At 45.4% G+C, this 19727-nt stretch overlaps 1 long non-coding RNA gene across 2 annotated transcripts; it reads right to left on the bottom strand.

Annotated features, from left to right (window-relative positions):
• Window positions 1-9801: 9801 nt before the first annotated feature.
• On the bottom strand, window positions 9802-18396 carry LOC149858265 (uncharacterized). 2 transcript variants are annotated; one of them, XR_016443941.1, is made up of 2 exons: window positions 17445-18396; window positions 9802-12435 (listed from the first exon to the last, which is right to left on the bottom strand). It is a non-coding gene; the product is annotated as an uncharacterized LOC149858265 (long non-coding RNA). The 2 variants fall into 2 exon arrangements; XR_016443940.1 differs by having other exon boundaries at window positions 17376-18396.
• Between the last annotated feature and the right edge of the window lie 1331 nt (window positions 18397-19727).

The raw sequence follows: 19727 nt of genomic DNA on the forward strand, positions 1-19727 counted from the left end.
ACAGAGGATGACATGGTGGAGGACCTCCAGATTCAAGGCAACTTAGAGGACAGCGATCACCAAATGATTAAATTCACTATCCAGTGAAGGGCAGGCATTATACCCAGCAGGGCACGAGTGCTGAACTTTACAAAAGGTGACTTTAATAGACTCAGGGGATTGGTTAACAGGGTGCTAGGAGCTAAGAACTTGGATGTGTTGAGGGTCCAGGATGGGTGGACATTCCTCAAGGAAGCCATTCTTTAGACTCAGAGTGAGTCAATCCCATGGCAGAGGAAAGGGGACAAGGGGGCCAGGAAGCCCCTTTGGCTAACCAGGGGCATCCAAGATACCTTAAGGGCAAAAAAAGAGGTGTACAGGAAATGAAAAAAGGGGGTAGCTAGCAAAGAGTATACTTCTTTGGCCCACACCTGCAGGGAGTCAGTCAGGAAGCCCAAGGCAACTCTAGAACTCAGGGATTAAGGATAATAAAAAGTCCTTCTTTAGGTACATTGGGAGCAAAAAGATGGTGCAGGGCAGCATAGGACCCCTACAAGACAGGCAGGGGGGCTTAGTGATGGATAGGAGGGACAAGGTAGAGCTCTTCAATGAGTTTTTTGCCTCGGTCTTCTTAAATGGGAATCTAGATGAACCCTCAACATACATCAAGGACACCAACAAAGGGAACATCAGCCAACCGACAGTCAGTGCTGACATGGTAAAAAGGCACTTGGAGGGACTGGACATATTCAAATCACCAGGGCTGGAGGGACTCCACCCACGGGTAATCAAGGAATTAACAGGGGTCACAGCTGATCCACTGGTGCTCATGGTGCTCGGGTCAGGTTCCGAAGGATTGGAAGAGCTCTAATGTCATCCCAATCTTTAAGAACGGGAGGAAGGAGAACGGAGGGAACTATAGACCAGTCAGCCTTACCTCTATCCCTGGGAAAATCCTAGCAAAAATTATCAAGGAGCACATCTGTGGGAGCCCACTGGCTAATGTGATGTGGAGGGGTAACCAACATGGGTTTTAGCAGGCAGGTCCTGCCTGACTAACCTAGTTTCCTTTTATGACAAGGCCACAAAATGTTTAGATGCAGGAGTCAAGGTGGATGTTAACTTCAAAAATGTCCAAGGTATCCCATACCATCCTTATAAATAAACTGAGGGAATTTGCCTTGGATGATTACACGATAGAATGGGTAGCAGATTGGCTCAAGGGTCGCACTGAGAGGGTGGTAGTGGATGGGTCAGTGTCAACCTGGAAAGATGTGGGCAATGGAGTCCCTCAGGGCTCAGTTCTGGGGCCACTGCTATTCAACATCTTCATCAATGATGTTGATGAATCATCAACATCAATGATGAGGGGGTGGGAAGCACCCTGTCCATATTCACGGATGACACAAAATTATGGAGTGCAGCTAACACCCAGAAGTGGAGGAACCAGATCCAGGCTGATGTAGACAGGCTGGGGAAGTGGGCAGAGAGCAAAAGGATGCAATTCAATAAGGACAAGTGCAAGGTGCTGCATCTAGGGAAGAAGAACTGCCATCATACCTACAGGCTGGGGGGCAACTTAGCTCCACTGAGGCAGAAAAAGATCTTGGAGTCACTGTTAACTCCAGGATGAACATGAGTCACCAATGTGATGAAGCAGTTGGCAGAGCCAATCGCACCTTATCGTGCATCCATAGGTGCTTCACAAATAGGTTCAGGGAAGTGATTCCCCTGCCTCTATGTGGCACTGGTGAGACCGCAGCTGGACTACTGTGTCCAGTTCTGGATACCGTGGTTGAAGCAGGATGTGGACAACCTGGAGAGGGTTCAAAGAAGAGCCACTCACCTGATTAGAAGCCTGCAAGGAAGGCCCTATGAGGAAAGGCTAAGGGACCTTAACCTCTTCAGCCTCTCCAAGAAAAGGCTGAGAGGGGACCTCATGGTGGCATACAAAATTATAAGGGGAGAGCAACATGAAGTAGGCAATGACCTGTTCACCAGGGCACCCCCTGGAATGACAAGGAACAATGGCCATAAGCTACTAGAGAGAAGGTTTAGGCTGGACATTAGGAGAAAGTTCTTCACAGTTAGGGTTGCCAGAATCTGAAATGGGCTTCCAAGGGAGGTGGTGCTCGCTCCATCCTTGGGGGTCTTCAAGAGGAGACTGTATAGGCACTGGCTGGGATCACATGACCCCAGGGTTGGTGACTATTTTCTTTCCTGCCAGGGGCAGGGAGTCAGACTAGATGGCTCACTGAGGTCCCTTCCGACTCTATCTATCTAAAATAGACATTTGCAAGCCAGGAGACTGCCCATTTAACTGCCCAATGCCCAATGCCAAGAGCTTAATACATGACTCTGTACTGTCTCTGTACTGTGTCCCATGCCTCACAGAGGGCATCACTATGTGGCTTTGGCCCCACAATAGACCTCACTGTATGCCTACCAGATGTTCGGACCCCACCTGGATCCCTCCTAGTCAGGCGATCTACTTCTAGTCAGGCCCTCATTCTGGACAGCAAAATCCCCTAAGTCCTTTTTCCCTTGTGGCTGTGGCCCACTCCAGGACCTTTGGCTTCACTGGCCCTGGCCTCACCTCTAAGCCACTTGGGATTCCTGGCCTCTAGGTGTAGTAACCACCCCCAGACCAGGGCTCTCAGGCCTTCCACCTCCTGGGTCCCAGATCTGATAATGTGCCTGGACCCCTTGCCCATCCCTTCTATGGGGTAACCCACCAAATCAGGGGGGCTGAAGCTATATGGCACCCCAGACTCATGGGGACCACCCTGCCACAGACAGCCCCACCACACCATGTAACCCTAGCAAGGTATAGTTTTAGGTCATTCCCAGGAGCCTCCTCCACCCCCATAGTTCCTGCCCTTAATCTCCAGGTCCTCTGGGAACAGCAGCTCCAGCTGGGCAATGTTATTCCTTTAGCTCCCTGGAGCAGCTACCCAGTTAGAGGGCCTGGTTTTATACTGATACTGCCCAGCCGCATCCTCAAATCCAGGAGCCCTCTTGTGGTCATGTGACCACCTCGTTAAGCCACACCACACCTGCCTTTTACTCCACAGCATGTTCAAGCCTTTTAAAGTGGCAGGCACCAAAGGTGCCCTGCCAGAAACAGGGAGAGGCAAGCAGATAGCAGTGAGCCAGAGTGCCTCTAGATACTCACTGGCCTTTTCCCCTTTACTGCAGCTAGTGACATAAAGCTAATTTGACCCTTTTGATATATTTTCTGTGCTAATGTTGACAACATTGTACCACTTGGGGATTTTCTGGCTTTAGGTTGTATCTTTTAAGAGTCCCAGTGTTTTTTTTCTACTTTTTCCTTCACACCCTGCTAAAGCCCAGAGACTTGCATCCTTATTTAATGTGGAATGCTTAAGAAAAAGTATAATTCCATAACTTCATGCCATGGAATACAGGATCAAGCCACTAGACCATTGGAGAACTCTAAGCCATGATGCTGACTAAACTGAAGCATCCAAGAGTTAATGGCAAACTGAATTTCATCCAGTTCACAGGCTTCTAATTATGACCGGGTGGTGTTTATAGATCATATGCCAATAAATATGTCCAAAAAATACAAATGTAACTGGATGAGAAAGCATTTGGCTTTAACTTGCTGTCAATTAGAAACAAAATGATGTATTCCAGATCTCTTTCTTAGTGAATGTGTGTGTTCAACTCCTTTTTTTCCTCCCTAAACTCTCTCTGCAATGCAGAGGCATTGTTGCAAATCTATTCTGGAGGAGGACAAAAGGAAACTGTATTTGTTTCCCCACTTCCCTCCTCTTTTGGCATACTATTCATGATGTTAGCATTGCAGCTTATATCTCTTTTTCATTGGCAACTTAACATTAGTCACTTCTCTCCTGAAGTAAATGATGCAGGGTGATTTTAAGAAAACTGCAAAAAGAGTTCATGTAAGGAAGTTTACTAACAAAACATAACTATACTAGTAAAATTTTACTGCTATGGCTATGCTGGTATAATTCCAAGTGTGGACAGTCTGGCCATGTCCAAATGAGCACAGATATGCAGTTATTAGTACCACAGACCCATTAAGAAAATAACTAGTAATTCAATTTTGACGAATAATTCTACCCTATTAAGTCCTAAAAAGCCCTTAACCATCCATTTCCTGAGCCTTTGTCCTGTCAAACTGAATGCCTTCCCACCCCATCTTTCCTTCTTAGTTCAAAGCTCCTATTTGTGCCACTGGAGCTCTTTCCTTGTTTGCTTCCTGCTTCTTTCCTTGTTTGTTTTCAGTGTCCTAGATCCCCAGAAGCTTTTTAAGACTTTCCCTGTGCAATTTCTGGCAATTTCATGGAAGCAATGTCTGCAAAATAGATGGATTCGGGGGCTCTGGGGATGGTAGTGACCTGGAGGAGGAAAAACAGCAGAAAATAAACACAGCTAATGGGCAAGGAGAAGACTCGCTCTTGCTCTTCAGAACATTGCACTTGGGGATGCAAACTCCAATTTCACATGAGAGGTGAAGGTTATTCATGAGAGCTGAATAATGCCCTTATTCTATACAAAGTAACTTTTGTCATGTCTACATAGAGGAAATAGGTGGTATTTTTAAATGCCAGGACTTGTCTACATGACCCAGTTTGAACTGTTGTACCTAGTATAGGACATGGATGCACAAACAAGTTTCCATTAAATAAATGAGGGCTGGGACTCAACAGCCCATGTGAACAGTCTCACGTCCTTGCATTAAATTTCATTTACCATGGGGTAGTTTGTCACTCTTTCACTGAAGACTAAATCACAACAAGTTACTTTTCATTTATCCCAGGGTAAGAATATGAGTATAGACCATGGTATAAACATATGGCCTACTGGCCAGAGCTAGGATGTGGAGCCACCCTATTTAATCCATTATATCACTGGCAAGTGACTAGAAGTTGGGGTGTGTGGCCATAGGGCATGGCCTGTCACAGCATCCAGGGCCCTGAGGCCCCAGTGGACAGGGCGATGAACGGCAGGAACTCAAAAAAAGACTGATACAGCTCTGTCTTCTGTCCACTTCACCTGTCAAATATGCTGTTGCCTTAACTCCACAGCCACTGACTCCAGCTGCATACCCTGTACTGGAGGTAGAGCTAGAGATGCCCCTGCATTCTGTCTATGGGCTCTGCATGCTCTGGGCTGGAGGTGGAGCTGCCACTGTTGCCACCACATGCTTTAGGTCAGGACTACAGCTGCTGCCACTTTGTTGTGCCCTGGGCTGTATCCAGCCCACGACACACCTGGTATAGACTGGTACTGCAGAGCAGCTAATGGCACAGAGTTCCCACCTTCATTCTCCGCCCCTCTCCCCCGACTACCTTGTTTGTTGGCCCTGCCCAGTAAGCTGCTGTTTTATCATTGGAAACTAATAACATTTGTCAGGAGCTTACATTTTGCTGTTAATTCAATATAAAAATTTTCATATTGGTTCAATTAGTTGTAAATGGTCAAGTACATTTCACAGTTTTGTTTTTGTTGCGCAATAGGATTAGTTGCTTAAAATAAGATTTCCCATGTGACACATTAGTCTCATAGGAAATGAACTTTAAAAAGTACTTCTGTACTTCTCAACATTCCCTTTCCTCAAACACTCATAACTGTAAAATTGATAACACAGGAATCTTTTGCACAGCATGAGCATTATTCAAACTACTTTTGGTGACGAGTGTTTTGCAGTTTTCACTTTGCACTAAGAAAATTCATAATTAAATTGCTTATTTAACCTTACATCTAATTATAGATGGGATGAAACCAAATGCTCTGAAATGCCCTTTTAGCTGTTTTTTTATCCCCAGATGGAACTCCATGTTATGTTTCATTATTTATATTGTGGGAAGAAGGCTAACAAGCTGTGATCATGGGGCGGGGGGTGTTAAGTGCTATACATACATATATAAAAAGATGGTTGCTGCCCTAAAGAGCTGGCAGTTGATGAGGGACTTCAAATGGGTAGAAGAGGGCTGGCTTCTGAAGAGTCATGAAGTTTATAGAAGTTCAGATCTTGATCCAAATTTTGCATCTTTGCTCCTTAGTTATGGAGACACCAAAATTCAAAATAAAGGAAGTGTTTGGTGAGTAAATAGGTGTTTTTGTTTAACATACAGTTTCCAAGGATTTTGGTGCCAAGCCTTCAGAGATGCTCTCATCTGCCTGAAGAGCCTCCACCTTCCTTTAATTTGAAGGAAATGTAGCTATACTCACAGAGAAAGTTGCAGTCCTTATTGCTTAGAAATTCTCATCTGCCTGCATTCTATGAGCAATGGCACAAATTGCATGCTCGTGCTTTTGAAGTAATGAGTTGCAGGGGTGGTGTGGGGAGGTAACAATACTTAGTATCTTATCCCTCTTTGAACACTCCTTGAAATGAACTAGCTGCTTTGGGCTAAATTTGGCAATAATGTAAATAGATGTGTAAGTTATAGGTGAGTGTAAGTGGTGAAGTAACAAAGCCTGCACCTATTTGGCATGCATGTGTATGCAAAATGAGCTTATTTTACATTGATGTGCTGCTCTGTGATAGTGCTAGGATAAGATGGGTAGGAGGGAGGTGTTCATCTTGCCCTTCTTGTTACACCTCTCCAAATATTTGAGGTCTAATTTGCAGTTCCTGTGCAAAGCCTTCATATCAGAGAAGCCTGTACAGAAGGGAATGCAAAACATCCCATTTGCTAGGACAGTAACTTCTGGTGCTTTTCTGATGAGCTGTACAATGAGTCTGAAGGGATGCAACTGAAGGAAACAGATGGGAAGAAACTTAGTGATCAGTGGGCCAGGTTGTCACTTAGCTGCTGAAAAGCATGTAAGGACTCTGGAAAATCTGCAGAAGTGTTTCAGCCATTCACTACTTGACAGTTACCCAGAAATTCCAGGAACTGACAGTGAGAAGGCACTTTGCCTCTGTTCCTGCCCTCAGCATAGGCACCAATGCCCTGTCCCTTATGTGATTATTTACACCACTGTAAAACACTGCTAGGTCAAAATGGTGACATCTTACACCTACTTCTCACTGTGCCAGGAATCACATGAGGTGCTGAGTAAGAGTGATGCAAGCACTGTATAGAGTTTAGTCATTTGCTTATACACCAACTGCCAGGTAGGGGCAAATTTAAACTAGATTTTTTTTTCTCTTACAGCTATTTGAAAGCCATTTACTCCAGGATGAAAAATTTACCTTCTACTAATGTCATCACTGCATTTGGCCCAAAGCCTCCCATGAGAGATGCATCTGCTTATCTTAGACTGGATTTGGCCCTCTCCAGGAATTAATAATTCTCTAATTGTTAAGAAACCCTAATAAGCTTTGATTAAGCATTTATGCATTTCACTGAAGTGCTGATGCTTTTTTTAGCTACTACTCAGCATAAATACTAGGCTGAATTCAGTTGTTCTTTATCAGGGGGTATTAAAGGCATGGGTCTTTTCATCTGTACTCAACAAAGCAATTCTGAATGTATCTTTCTTCTGTGCTTTTTGTCCCTATATTTTTGATCTCACATATTAACAATGATGTGGAGCGAACACTGGGAAATCACTTGTAACCTCAGATACAACAGTCAAAAGTTACCACATCTGATTTATATTTCTCTGACATTCCTTTGTAAGAGTTGTGCATAAACTCAAGAGGGGAGGAACAGAAAACAATTCAATTGGGTAGTGGCTATCTTATTTTAAACTGGCTTTTTTAAACTGATATTTGCTTGTTTCTTACCCCCCGCCCTTCATCTCTCATCCTGGATCTTGCAATTTTGTGACAATTCGCAGATGTAGCCTTCTGAGAAGATGGGCTTGCACAATGCAGGGTCACATTGTTGTTAATGGCTGGACTCTGCAAATTACACAATCAAGTCTCGCAGTCTACCAGTAAAAATGCCAGCCATTTGGGATTATTTTGTGTACTTGAATTCAGATAAGAGTTGCTTTTACTAGCTGTTTCATACAAACTCACAGGAGAACTAACCTCTGTGACATGAGAAACAGCAGGAATAGCATGAAACTATCTAAAATGTTGGCAAAGGTAACACAGCTACATACACCAGAGCTTACTACAGGATGTGTTGTGAGTAGTGATTTCTGATTATTGGCATTCTTTGAAGCAATCAAACTTATACTTCTTTTAGCAGAGAAAGCAAGAAGCAGGGTTCGCAGAAATGGAACTAGAGGTTGCATTACAAAGAGAAAAAACCACAAAGCAATGCACTTTTTAAAGAGCTTTAATGTTTACATTTCTTTATCCTTTATCATAAATGAAGCAATACAGATGCAGTCACTGTGAGCCAAATTCTGTAGTCATTGCACAAACAAAACTTGTCACAGGGGATTTGAGTGTGGGAGGAATGCAGAATGTGCCCCTTTGGCTCCAACACACACTTCTTCCTTTAAGGTCCAGAATAACCTCTATTTCTTTTAATAGAATCAAGGAAAAGAATCTGAGCCTTAGTTCCTTTCTAGGTCATGCACTCAAAATGCTGTAGGGGCCCATGGTTGCAGAGTATCATTTTAATCTAGAACCATGAATGATCCAAATTCTGTCCTCACTTCACACCTGGCAACATTGAACCAGTGGAGTTACACAGATATAGAGCAAAGAATTTCATTCAGTGGTACAATAGGAAAGTGGTATGTGAAGAGAAGACCTTTGCCATCCCTTAGCTAGTGTGAGAGTTAGGCTTTTTAGCATCTGTACTAGGTTTGCAGTAGCTTCAGTCATATTGGTATCCTTGATAGACTTGTGAAGAACTTAGTGTAACTTTTGCTTTAATTTTCAGGTCTAAAATGCAAAAGCACCTACACCGCTGTGAGTCAGAGACATGCTAAGACAACAACTCCAAAATCATGTGCTTCTACCCTCTGGTCTGCCATATTTAACTTAATTGCTGAAGTATTGAATGATTAACTCCTTGGTGACAGCAGATCTGAAGGCAGTTAGTATTTAATGCATGCTACATTATCTCAAAATGGCAGGAAAAAAACTCACAGTGCCAAAAAATTAATAGTCTCCTATGATCACTGTTCTGGTATTTTATAGGCTTCTCATGTATTGTAACCCTGGGCGTGACACAACATGCGCCCTCACCTGAATAGTGGGATGCTGGGTACCTTGTAGCCAGTAGCCCTGCCCAGCCCCCCTGGGAAGCTGCTGCAGTGACCCTTAGCAGAGAGCTTCCCCTTACAACCAAGACCCTCACAGGCAATTCTCAAAATATTTACAAGATTTAATTATTTACAACATAACAAAAAACCATTAAAAAAGCACTTTGATATATCAACTAATAAACCCTCAAGAAGTTATTTACAGTCTCTCACTTGCACGTGGTGTACTGGGGATCCTATGTGCACTGCCCCTGGCAGGGCATCTCAAGGAGCAGAACTGTCTGTGTCCCTGCAGATGGTTTGTGGATGCTCCCTGGTGCTGATGTCCGTCTCGGTGCTCCTGGGGTCTCCGGGCATCCGGCAGCAGCTCCTCCTCTGCAGTCCCTGCAAAGACAGCCTTCCCCTGCTTTTGACCCCCTTCCCTGGCTCAGCAGGGAGCAGTGTCTGAGCTGCGGGCTGTAGCAACTGTCCTGTCCCGCACAGCCTGGCAAACGCAGCCCCTCCCTGGGCTTTTCCTGCCCCTGGAGCCCCTCGCCTCTCAGGGAAAACAGGGCAGACTGGCAGTCCTGGCTCTGCTGTGCTCACTCAGCCAGTCACCAGGCTGCAGGCAGGTCTTTCCTGGCTTGGAGTTGAGGTAAAAAAAAAAAAAACTCTCTCTCGGTTCGTTTTCTTTGGAGGCTCATTGAATAACAAATTCTTAGGCACACATTGTTGGTGAGACAAAAGGTATATATTTGCAAATAGGGTCAGAGGGAGAAGACAAAAGATCAAAACCCTCTGCCCCTGAGTACCATCATTAGCAGGCTTTTATCCCCTCTCTTCTGGCACGTGTACAGAAGCAGGAACTCTTACAACTCATTTCCGGTTCATACAAACATGCATGAGAATACGTCAGATCATGCATCCCATGTGTATTATAATTAACTACTTAAGTATGCGGGGCGGATAGGCTTAATATGTATTAGCTGATTGCGCCTGCTCAGAACGTATTTTAGGTTACCAAAAGTTCAAACCTTCTCTGCCCCAAGGACAGGACCATTAAAAATTGCAATTTACTCTTATCTACATGAGAACGCTAAGGAGTATATGCTTTACTCTAACAAAGAGATAGTAAATTTGCAGAACAAAGAGAGCTCTTAGAGTTTTCCTTCAGTTCCCAACCCCCCCCCCTTCCCTCTCTCATTAGGGAGACAAGGAAGGCTGGCAGCCGTACTTAATCAAAGGACAACTATTGATGGGAGCTAACAGCTATTGATAATGCATTTTTAATAATATTTCTAACAATATTCCCCCCTCAAGATGCTTTCTGATCTTTACTTCATTTGGGCATATCAAGATAATTACGAGGGATTCTTCTGAGGACCATGACTTTTGCTACAGTCTGTGCTTTTAGAGGGACTGCTGCAACCTGCATTCCTTCTACTGTGGTGGTTATCAATCTAGTAAGACAAGGAATGAGACAAGGGATAAAAATCAAACCAGTTAGAGCACACAAAAGCACAAACCCTACTTTTTTCCACCAGGGTCCTCCAAATAATTGAAACCACCAGTCCTTATTCCATGTGGTTTCCCACGTTTGTATTGGTACATGGGCTATTTTCCTAATCTCTTTGGCAATCTCTAAGACCACCTTCCCGTTATCATCTATTTGGAGGCAACAATTAGAAAGGTTGAACTTTCCACAGACTCCGCCATCCTCTGCGAGTAAATAGTCTAAAGCCATTCGATTTTGGTATATGGCTTCCCTCATCTGAGAACTTTGTCGAGCCAGCAACTCGAGAGCAGTGGCGGTCTGGTTAGTAATTACTTCCAAGACTGCCTGCAACCGGATGATTCTATTCAGCATATATATTGGTGTCCGGTAGCCCCAACTTCCATCATTAGCCCATGTAGCTGGTCCATAATACTCAATAATCCTCTGAGGAGGCCACTCATCCTCCTTCCACTTTTGGGAGCCACCCTGTGTCAAACTTACATCAATACTTCTCTTGGCCCTGTTCCAATCATCATACAAAGAGACTCCTAGCTTATTTCCACCCTCAGATGGTAACAAAAAGAAAGATGGTACAATTACTCCAATATAGCAGGTTCCCGTCCACCCTCGTGGTAGGACCGTATAGGCACGCTTTCCACAAATCCAATAATGTCCTTTTAGGGCCCTGTGTTCCCCTCCCAAGGCTAGGGGGTCACGGCTGTGGAAAAGAAGGGGATAGTATTTGGTGCCTTTATGCCCTAAAGGGCCAGTGTGATAGTTACTCAGTTTAAACTGACATTTCCATACGCCATCTTTATCCCTATACTCGCACTTGGTTATTTCATTTGTGTCATTTAAGGCACTCCAATATGCATTAAACCTTGCCACTGTGCCATTCAGGTGTGCCCATTGCCACTTATAAATGTAGGTAAATCGTTCGCCTCGGGTCTTTTCATATGCCTGACATCTGGTAGGGTCAGGATCGAAAGGTAATATTCTTGTCCTTTTGAGATTTTGCATCTGTGTGGAGATTGGGAGCCTAACGGCAGCAGAATTCCATTGATCAGCATACCTGCTGCATACTCGGGCCCATTTTAATGTCCATGTACACTGACTATGTCCTAACCTCTTTCCTGTACCATTACTGCTAATACAGTACTCTCCCAAGGCCACTTGGGAAAGATCCCAGCTGTGGTTCTCATTCCATTCTTGACCAGTACTCTTAACATCTGCTTTGTCACTGACTAACCATTTTGGGGCCAAAGGAAAAGCCCTCCAAGGCCACTGTTCTCCGGCCTCTCGGAGCCCCCCACAGGCCCAGCAGTTGGTAAGATTAAAAGTACTTGCAATTCTCTCCATCATATCAACATACAAATTTGTCCCTGGGGGAGTAATTTGGGAAAGCGGGGGCATAGGCCAGTGGCTAAGGCTATGCAATCCTGCTTCTTTCATTATGCAGATAACAACAAGGCACATTATAATTCCCACCATATTTTCCCTTTTACTTTCTGGACTAATTTTCTGAACTTTGATTAAGCCGTCTCAGGCGCACTTGGAGATCACCAGTAGGTTCACAGCTCCACTTGCTGGCTTCTTGTTCCGAAGACGACTCAGCTTCCGGAGTGAGTTCGTCTTGGGAGTTGTTGTCCTCTGACGCTTGTGGATGTCGTTTCACACGGGTATGGTGTATCCAACGGTCATGGCCAGCAATCTTTACAGCGGTGTGGGTTGTTAGAAGTACCTGGAAAGGGCCACTCCACCTCTCAGTCAGAGGTTCCTTTTTCCACCGCTGCACCAAGACCCAGTCTCCCGGGGAGAAGTCATGTACCGGTACGTCTAAAGGCAGGCGCTGAAAGGAGGCTGCATACCTGTGAAGAGAAAACAAGACAGACTGCAAAGCAATAACGTACATATGAAGCTCACTATTACCTAATTCAAAAGTTACATTCTCTCGCATCCCAGGAGGTAAGACTCGAGGCGGCTTGCCAAACATAATTTCATATGGGGTCAATTTAAGGCCCCGTCGGGGAGTGTTTCGAATGCAAGTAAGGGCGAGCGGCAATGCTTGAGGCCACTTAAGACGTGTTTCAATACAGATTTTGGTGAGCAAAGTCTTTAAAGTCCTATTCATACGTTCCACTTGTCCTGAACTTTGTGGTCTCCATGGTGTGTGTAATTTCCAAGTAACCTTGAGAGTTTGCGCGACTCCTTGAACCACTTTTCCCACGAAGTGTTGTCCTTGGTCCGACTCAATGGACTCAGGCAGGGAATACCGTGGAATGATCTCCTGCAACAAATACTTCACTACTGTAGCCGCAGTGGCAGTCCTGGTGGGCCAGGCCTCGACCCAACCAGAGAGCTGGTCTACCATGACAAGTAAAAACCCGTGATGTCCGGACCGTGGGAGCTCGGCAAAATCAATCTGCCATGCCTGTCCAGGGTACGCTGCCCAGGGTCTACCTCCCATTGGCACAGGGGGTTTCCTTCGGGGGTTTACTTTCTGGCATGTGATGCACTTGGTAGCAATGCGCTGAGCTTCTACATATAGCCCTGGAGCTACTGCTTGGCGGATCACTAGATCACCCATGGCCAAGCCTCCCATATGGGTTCTTGCATGGAGCTGTTGCAGCACCTCCCGAAGCAATGGCCTGGGTATCATGACTTTTCCTCCTGGTACCATCCACCACCCCTGTGAGTTCTTTTCTGCACAAGCTCTTTGTGCAAATTTATCTTCTTCAGGGGAATACTGTGGGACTAAATCTTGGATGTCTGGCCATATGGCATGGGACATGGCCTGCTTGGATACCTCCTCCGCTTCTCCCCCAATAAATGCAGCTTCCTTTGCTGCTGAATCAGCCTTTGCATTTCCAAGCTTATGCTTTTCCTCAGCAGCCTTCCCATGGGCCCGCACATGAATGACTGCTACCTCTTTAGGCTGGTGGAGTGCCTCTAGTAGCTTGATAATCTGGGGGCCATTAGCAATTTTATTCCCAGAGGCCGTAATAAAACCCCTTTCTTTCCACAATAGTCCGTGTGCATGGACTGTAGAAAAAGCATAGCGAGAGTCAGTGTATATATTAACCCGCTGGTCTGTCCCCAGCTGTAATGCTCGGGTGAGCGCAGTGAGTTCTGCGGCCTGTGCCGACCATGAGCTTGGCAATGACTCCCTCCATACTACCTTATCCAAGGTTACCACTGCACATCCTGTTCGTCTTTTTCCATCGATGACAGAGCTGGAGCCGTCTACGAAGTATTCAACATCTGGGTCCTCAATTGGGTCCTCAGCAAGATCAGGTCGCACCTGTGTGGTTTGATTTAGGACCTCAAGGCAGTCATGCATCGGTTTTCCTGGCTCCGGCAGCAAGGTTGCAGGGTTTAAGGCTGTAGTATGTTTGAAAGTAAGTCCTGGATTAGAGAGCAAAAATATCTCATACCGTGATTGTCTGGAGGGGTTAAGAAATTTCCCTCCCTCAGTCCCTAGGATCTGGGGAACTCCATGAGGAGTGAGTATTTCCATATCCGCACCCATGACTATCTTCTGGGCTTCTTCAACAACCACTGCTGTGGCTGCCACAGCCCGAAGACAGGCTGGCCACCCGAGTGCCACTGGATCTAGAACCTTTGAGTAATATCCCACGGGTCTCCAGGTCGGGCCCGATGGCTGTGTCAGCACCCCTGATGCAACCCCTCGATTCTCATGAACATACAGTCGATATGGCTTTTTACTGTTTGGGATGGCCAGGGCAGGGGGCTGGGTTAATGCTGCTTTAAGCAGATCAAAGGCATGCTGCATTTCTTTATTCCATTTCCATTTAGTGAGACTCTCCTTAGTTAGTGAGTCATATAGTGGTCTAGCCTTCCCACCATAATCTGGTATCCATAGTCGACAGAACCCAGTTAGCCCTAGGAATGCTCGTAGCTCCTTGGGTGACTTAGGTGGGGTTAGACCTTGGATTGCCTGTATGCGATCTGCACTTAGGGCTCTGACTCCTTTTGAGAGCTTATATCCCAAAAATGTGACTTCAGGCTGACATATCTGGGCTTTCTCTCTAGAAACTTTATATCCTTTTTTTCCCAGAGTGTTTAGGAGTGACCTGGTGGCTTTCTCACAGAGCTGCAAGTTTGGGCTTGCAACTAGCAGGTCATCCACATACTGGAGGAGAGTCACTGCGGGGTGTGATCCCTTCCACTCCTCCAAGTCCTTCTGAAGGGCAAGTCCGAAAATATGAGGGGCTGCTACGAATCCTTGTGGGAGAACTGTCCACATGAGTTGGGCTTTATGGAAGGTGTCTGGATCCTCCCATTCAAAAGCAAACAATTTTTGACTGTCTCGGTGAAGGGGAATAGAGAAGAAAGCATCTTTCAAATCTAGCACTGAAAATATTTCAGCTTCCCCCGGTACTTGTGTCAAAATCGTGTGAGGGTTCGGGACTACAGGATGGTCTGAAAGGACCTTCTTATTTACTGCCCGTAAGTCTTGGACCAGTCTGTATGAGACCCCATCTGCCTTCGGCACTCCAAGGATGGGGGTGTTATAGGGTGAAGACCCTTCCACTAGCCATCCGTACCTCTTGTATTTCTCTATTAACGGCTTGAGTCCAGCTCTGGCCGCTCGGCTGAGTGGGTACTGCTTTACCCGAACAGGCCCCTCCCCATCCTTGAGTACGATCCTTACCGGGGAGACGGACTTAGCTCGCGCAGGGGTTCCATCAGCCCATACTGAGGGGTCTACTCCAGTCATGTGATCTTCTGGACTTACTGCAGGGCGTCGGTCCTCCAGGAGAGCCATCTGATAGTTCGAGCTCTGCTTGACAGGTAGCTGGACCACCATCTGATCGTCTCTGAAAAAGATCTCAGCTTGCAATTTTGTGAGTAAGTCCCGCCCAAGGAGTGCAACCGGGCAACTTGGAGAATACACAAAGGAGTGCTCAAGCAAATGATCTCCCACTTTGGTGAGGAGTGGTTTACAAACAGGGAGTCGGGTTTGCACTCCCTCAATCCCTTCTACAAGTACATGCTGTTCACTAGTTCCTGCACAGGGGGTTTTTTCTGGAATCATTGAAAATGTAGCCCCAGTATCCACCAAGGCTTCAAAGTTTTTGCCACCAACCCTAATGGTTACCATGGGATCTTCTCGGGCTCCAACCCGAAGGGTAGTGGTCTTAGATCCCTGTCCCCTTCATTCTGAATCCTCACCCTTGTCTTCTGCCCGCATGAGGTGACCTCTCGGTTCCCTCTCTCTCTTCTCCTTCAACTTCGGGCATTCCCTTTTCCAGTGTCCTTTCTCTTTGCAATAAGCACAAACGTCTGCTCCCACTCTTTCTCCTTTCCCCTTCTGCATCCCAGCCTTTTCAGAGTTCCCTCCAGTTATAGCAGCTGCTAGTGCTGCCATCTGTCGCTGAGCCTTTTTATCCTCCTTGCGCTCCTGCACTTGCTCACGATTCCCATACACCTTATATGCAATTTCCACCAGCTCTGAAATCGGTTTCCCAGCACCTCCCTCAGTTTTCTGTAACTTCTTACGGATATCAGCAGCAGATTGACCAATAAACATAAGATTTACCATGCGCTGGTTATCTGGGGCTTCTGGATCCAGATCCGAAAACCTGCGAAATGCCTCATACAGCCTCCCAAGGAAAGCTGAGGGATCCTCCTCTTTTCCCTGTCTCACTTCATACAACTTAGACAGATTGGTAACCCGAGGCACTGCCTTTCCCATTGCTTCCACTATAATTCCCAGATACCGTGCACTCAGCTCTCTGCCTTCGGCAGTGTGATTATCCCATCTCGGCTCTTCTACAGGGAAGGTATCACGCAGAGTACGACCAGCAGCACCCTCTAACTCAACTCTGGCTGCCGCAATACGCTCTGCTGTCCCCAACACTAATCTCCTCTCCTCCGGGGTTAGGAGGGTCTGGAGCATCATCTGGACATCAGCCCAAGTGGGTCGATGAGTCTGCCCAATGGATCGAAACAAATCCCTCATCTTTTCAGGGTCTTCACGAAAAGAGGGGCTCTGATTCTTCCAGTTAAATAAATCTGAAGTACTAAATGGGGTGTAGACAAAAGTTGCAGTGCCTCCTTCCCCAATAACCTCTCGCATCGGACAGTTCAGCACCGGCTGTGACTCTACAGGCTTGCGCAAATAATAACCCTTATTTCCTGATTCAGATGAGGCACTTGGCTGAGGCTCACGCTCTAACTCATTAGATATGCCTTGGTACGTCGGTGGTGGTCTCTCTAAGGGAGGGGGCGGTGGTGCAGAAGGACTGGATGCCGAGGAGGCGTCTGACTCATCTTCGCTACCCGACAGGGCAACCGGAGCACGGGTCCGGTACTCAGCCAATTCAGAATTCCCCCCCTCATTAGACTCAGGAAGTACAGGCGCCCCCCCCCGAGTCTTTTTCTTAACAAGCATCACATGAGACTTTACTAAGTAATTCTTAATCCAAGGTGGCTGATTTTGAACCACCCACAACCAACAATCAATATAAGGAAACTGATTCCAATACCCATTTTGCATAACAATTTCATGGATAGCTATCACTTCTTTTAGCACAAAGGATCCTTTCGGGGTCCAGTGGACCCCAAATGTTGGCCACTCGAATTGACAGAACTTAATTAAATCATCTTTTTTCATTTTTATTCCGTAATCGGCCGGCCTTGCAAATTTATTAAAATGACGTAATAAGCACCTTAGAGGGGTATCCGTGTTTTCTACACGGGAGCTAACCGTACCCATTTTGCCCACAAAAGTGCACCCAAGGCACACCAAATACCAAAAAGTCCCTTACAGCAGATGATTTACCATGAGAACATGCACACCTCCTGCTCCGGACCCAGAACCAAATTGGGCAAAGGGAGTTCGTATACTCACTCAGATACCCCAGAGATCTCGATCCAAAGCCAAAAATGTGTACCTGGAGACTCCAAAAAAAAACAAAATTTGCATAGGAGCTCTTAGTGTTCCGGATGTTCCGGCTCACACCTCAAGCCCCCCCTCAGGGCGAGCCAAAAAGAAAGGCTCGGCGCGCAAACCCCCCAGGGGGGCAGAGACGATGTGCCGACGAACTCCGGAGTTATCCAAAGAATGCCCCACGTTGGGCGCCAAATTGAGGTAAAAAAAAAAAAAACTCTCTCTCGGTTCGTTTTCTTTGGAGGCTCATTGAATAACAAATTCTTAGGCACACATTGTTGGTGAGACAAAAGGTATATATTTGCAAATAGGGTCAGAGGGAGAAGACAAAAGATCAAAACCCTCTGCCCCTGAGTACCATCATTAGCAGGCTTTTATCCCCTCTCTTCTGGCACGTGTACAGAAGCAGGAACTCTTACAACTCATTTCCGGTTCATACAAACATGCATGAGAATACGTCAGATCATGCATCCCATGTGTATTATAATTAACTACTTAAGTATGCGGGGCGGATAGGCTTAATATGTATTAGCTGATTGCGCCTGCTCAGAACGTATTTTAGGTTACCAAAAGTTCAAACCTTCTCTGCCCCAAGGACAGGACCATTAAAAATTGCAATTTACTCTTATCTACATGAGAACGCTAAGGAGTATATGCTTTACTCTAACAAAGAGATAGTAAATTTGCAGAACAAAGAGAGCTCTTAGAGTTTTCCTTCAGTTCCCAACCCCCCCCCCTTCCCTCTCTCATTAGGGAGACAAGGAAGGCTGGCAGCCGTACTTAATCAAAGGACAACTATTGATGGGAGCTAACAGCTATTGATAATGCATTTTTAATAATATTTCTAACAGAGTCTCCACACAATCAGCTCCTCTCTGATCCTGCCTCCGCAGGCTCCCGGCCTGGAGAGAGGAACTGGATACTGTACCTCTCCTGTGGCAGCCTTTTCTGCAGTTCCTCAGGGCACTCTTAGGGACTCTCCAAGGAACCACTGTGTTGAAACGGTCTCCAGCCTGTCCCTCCACCCCACTAACTCTCATCCCCCCCGCGGGAAAACTGCTCCCCCCTTTTATCCAAGCCTCTCAGCCAATCCCAACCCTGAGCCCTTCCCAGGCTTTTGCTAACAGCTCTCTTTTAAAACTTTGCTGGGGTTAGTCACCCTTCCCACTTCCAACAGGGCTGCCTCCAAAACAGCTTCACTTGCCCTCAGAGCCTACAGTGTCCCCACTGGGACAAACTCTGTCTCTCTGCCGGGCAGTCCTTTCCATTCTTTCAGGTGGGTCCATTTTTTAAATGCTGCTACATTCTGATTGGCTTTCTCGAACTGTCATACAGGACTGTATTAACATACAAGAATCATATTATTTATTTGATGTCATGTTTTATGCAACTTATCTTTGTGTCTGCCAATATACTTGTATCATATCTTGCTGTAAGTTTAAAATACCTTGCAACCAAATCAACACTTATTTTACTGTGCTTTAATTTACCTATCACTTAGTAAACTGCAGCTTGGTAGTTAAAATAATCTAGTCATTTTCCTTGTTTCACCATGTTCATTGTTCCAGAAATTATCTCACTTCTGCTGGAACTTGTATACCCTGAAGTATAATCATGTTATATAAGTTTTCTGTTACTTATATAAAAAAGATATTTAAGATTTTTGTTGTTTGTTTGTTTCTTCGCATTGGTTTCTTCACTTCCAAATAAGGAGACTTCTACATAGTGTTAATTGTGGATTACATGGCCATTACCCACCACTCTTCCAATAGCATAATGTTTTTATTGGTTTAAACAGAGTAATACTGGTGTAAGAGCAAAGTAATGAATGACAGGTGAAATAGGCCCATTATTTTAGGAGATGCAGAGCTCACTCCTTCAAAACTTTATTTTGAATATAGATAAATGTCCACATGAAATTTTGCAACAAAGGATCAAATTCTACTCACAGATGTATATTTATTAGTTCTTTCAAGTACAGAATTTAACCTTAAGCAGATTGTTATGATGCCTGATAGAACTGCAATTAACTATCATTTTTACTGCTCAGCTCTCACTTAAATATATTCTGAGTCACTTAGAAGTACAACAAGAAGTCTTAAGGAAGTGGCAAGAACTTGCTTTCCATCATTAAGCTGCATCTCAAGGAACTTCATCACTGTGCAACCTGTCAGAACAAGGCTAAGAAAAGTCTTAATTCCATTTAAACTCTTAAAATAGCATTGAGTTGGATGTAAATGTCTC

Source organism: Crocodylus siamensis, chromosome 8, assembly GCF_052110815.1.
Source record: "Crocodylus siamensis isolate JL-2025a chromosome 8, ASM5211081v1, whole genome shotgun sequence".
Classification (NCBI taxonomy): Eukaryota; Metazoa; Chordata; order Crocodylia; family Crocodylidae; genus Crocodylus; species Crocodylus siamensis.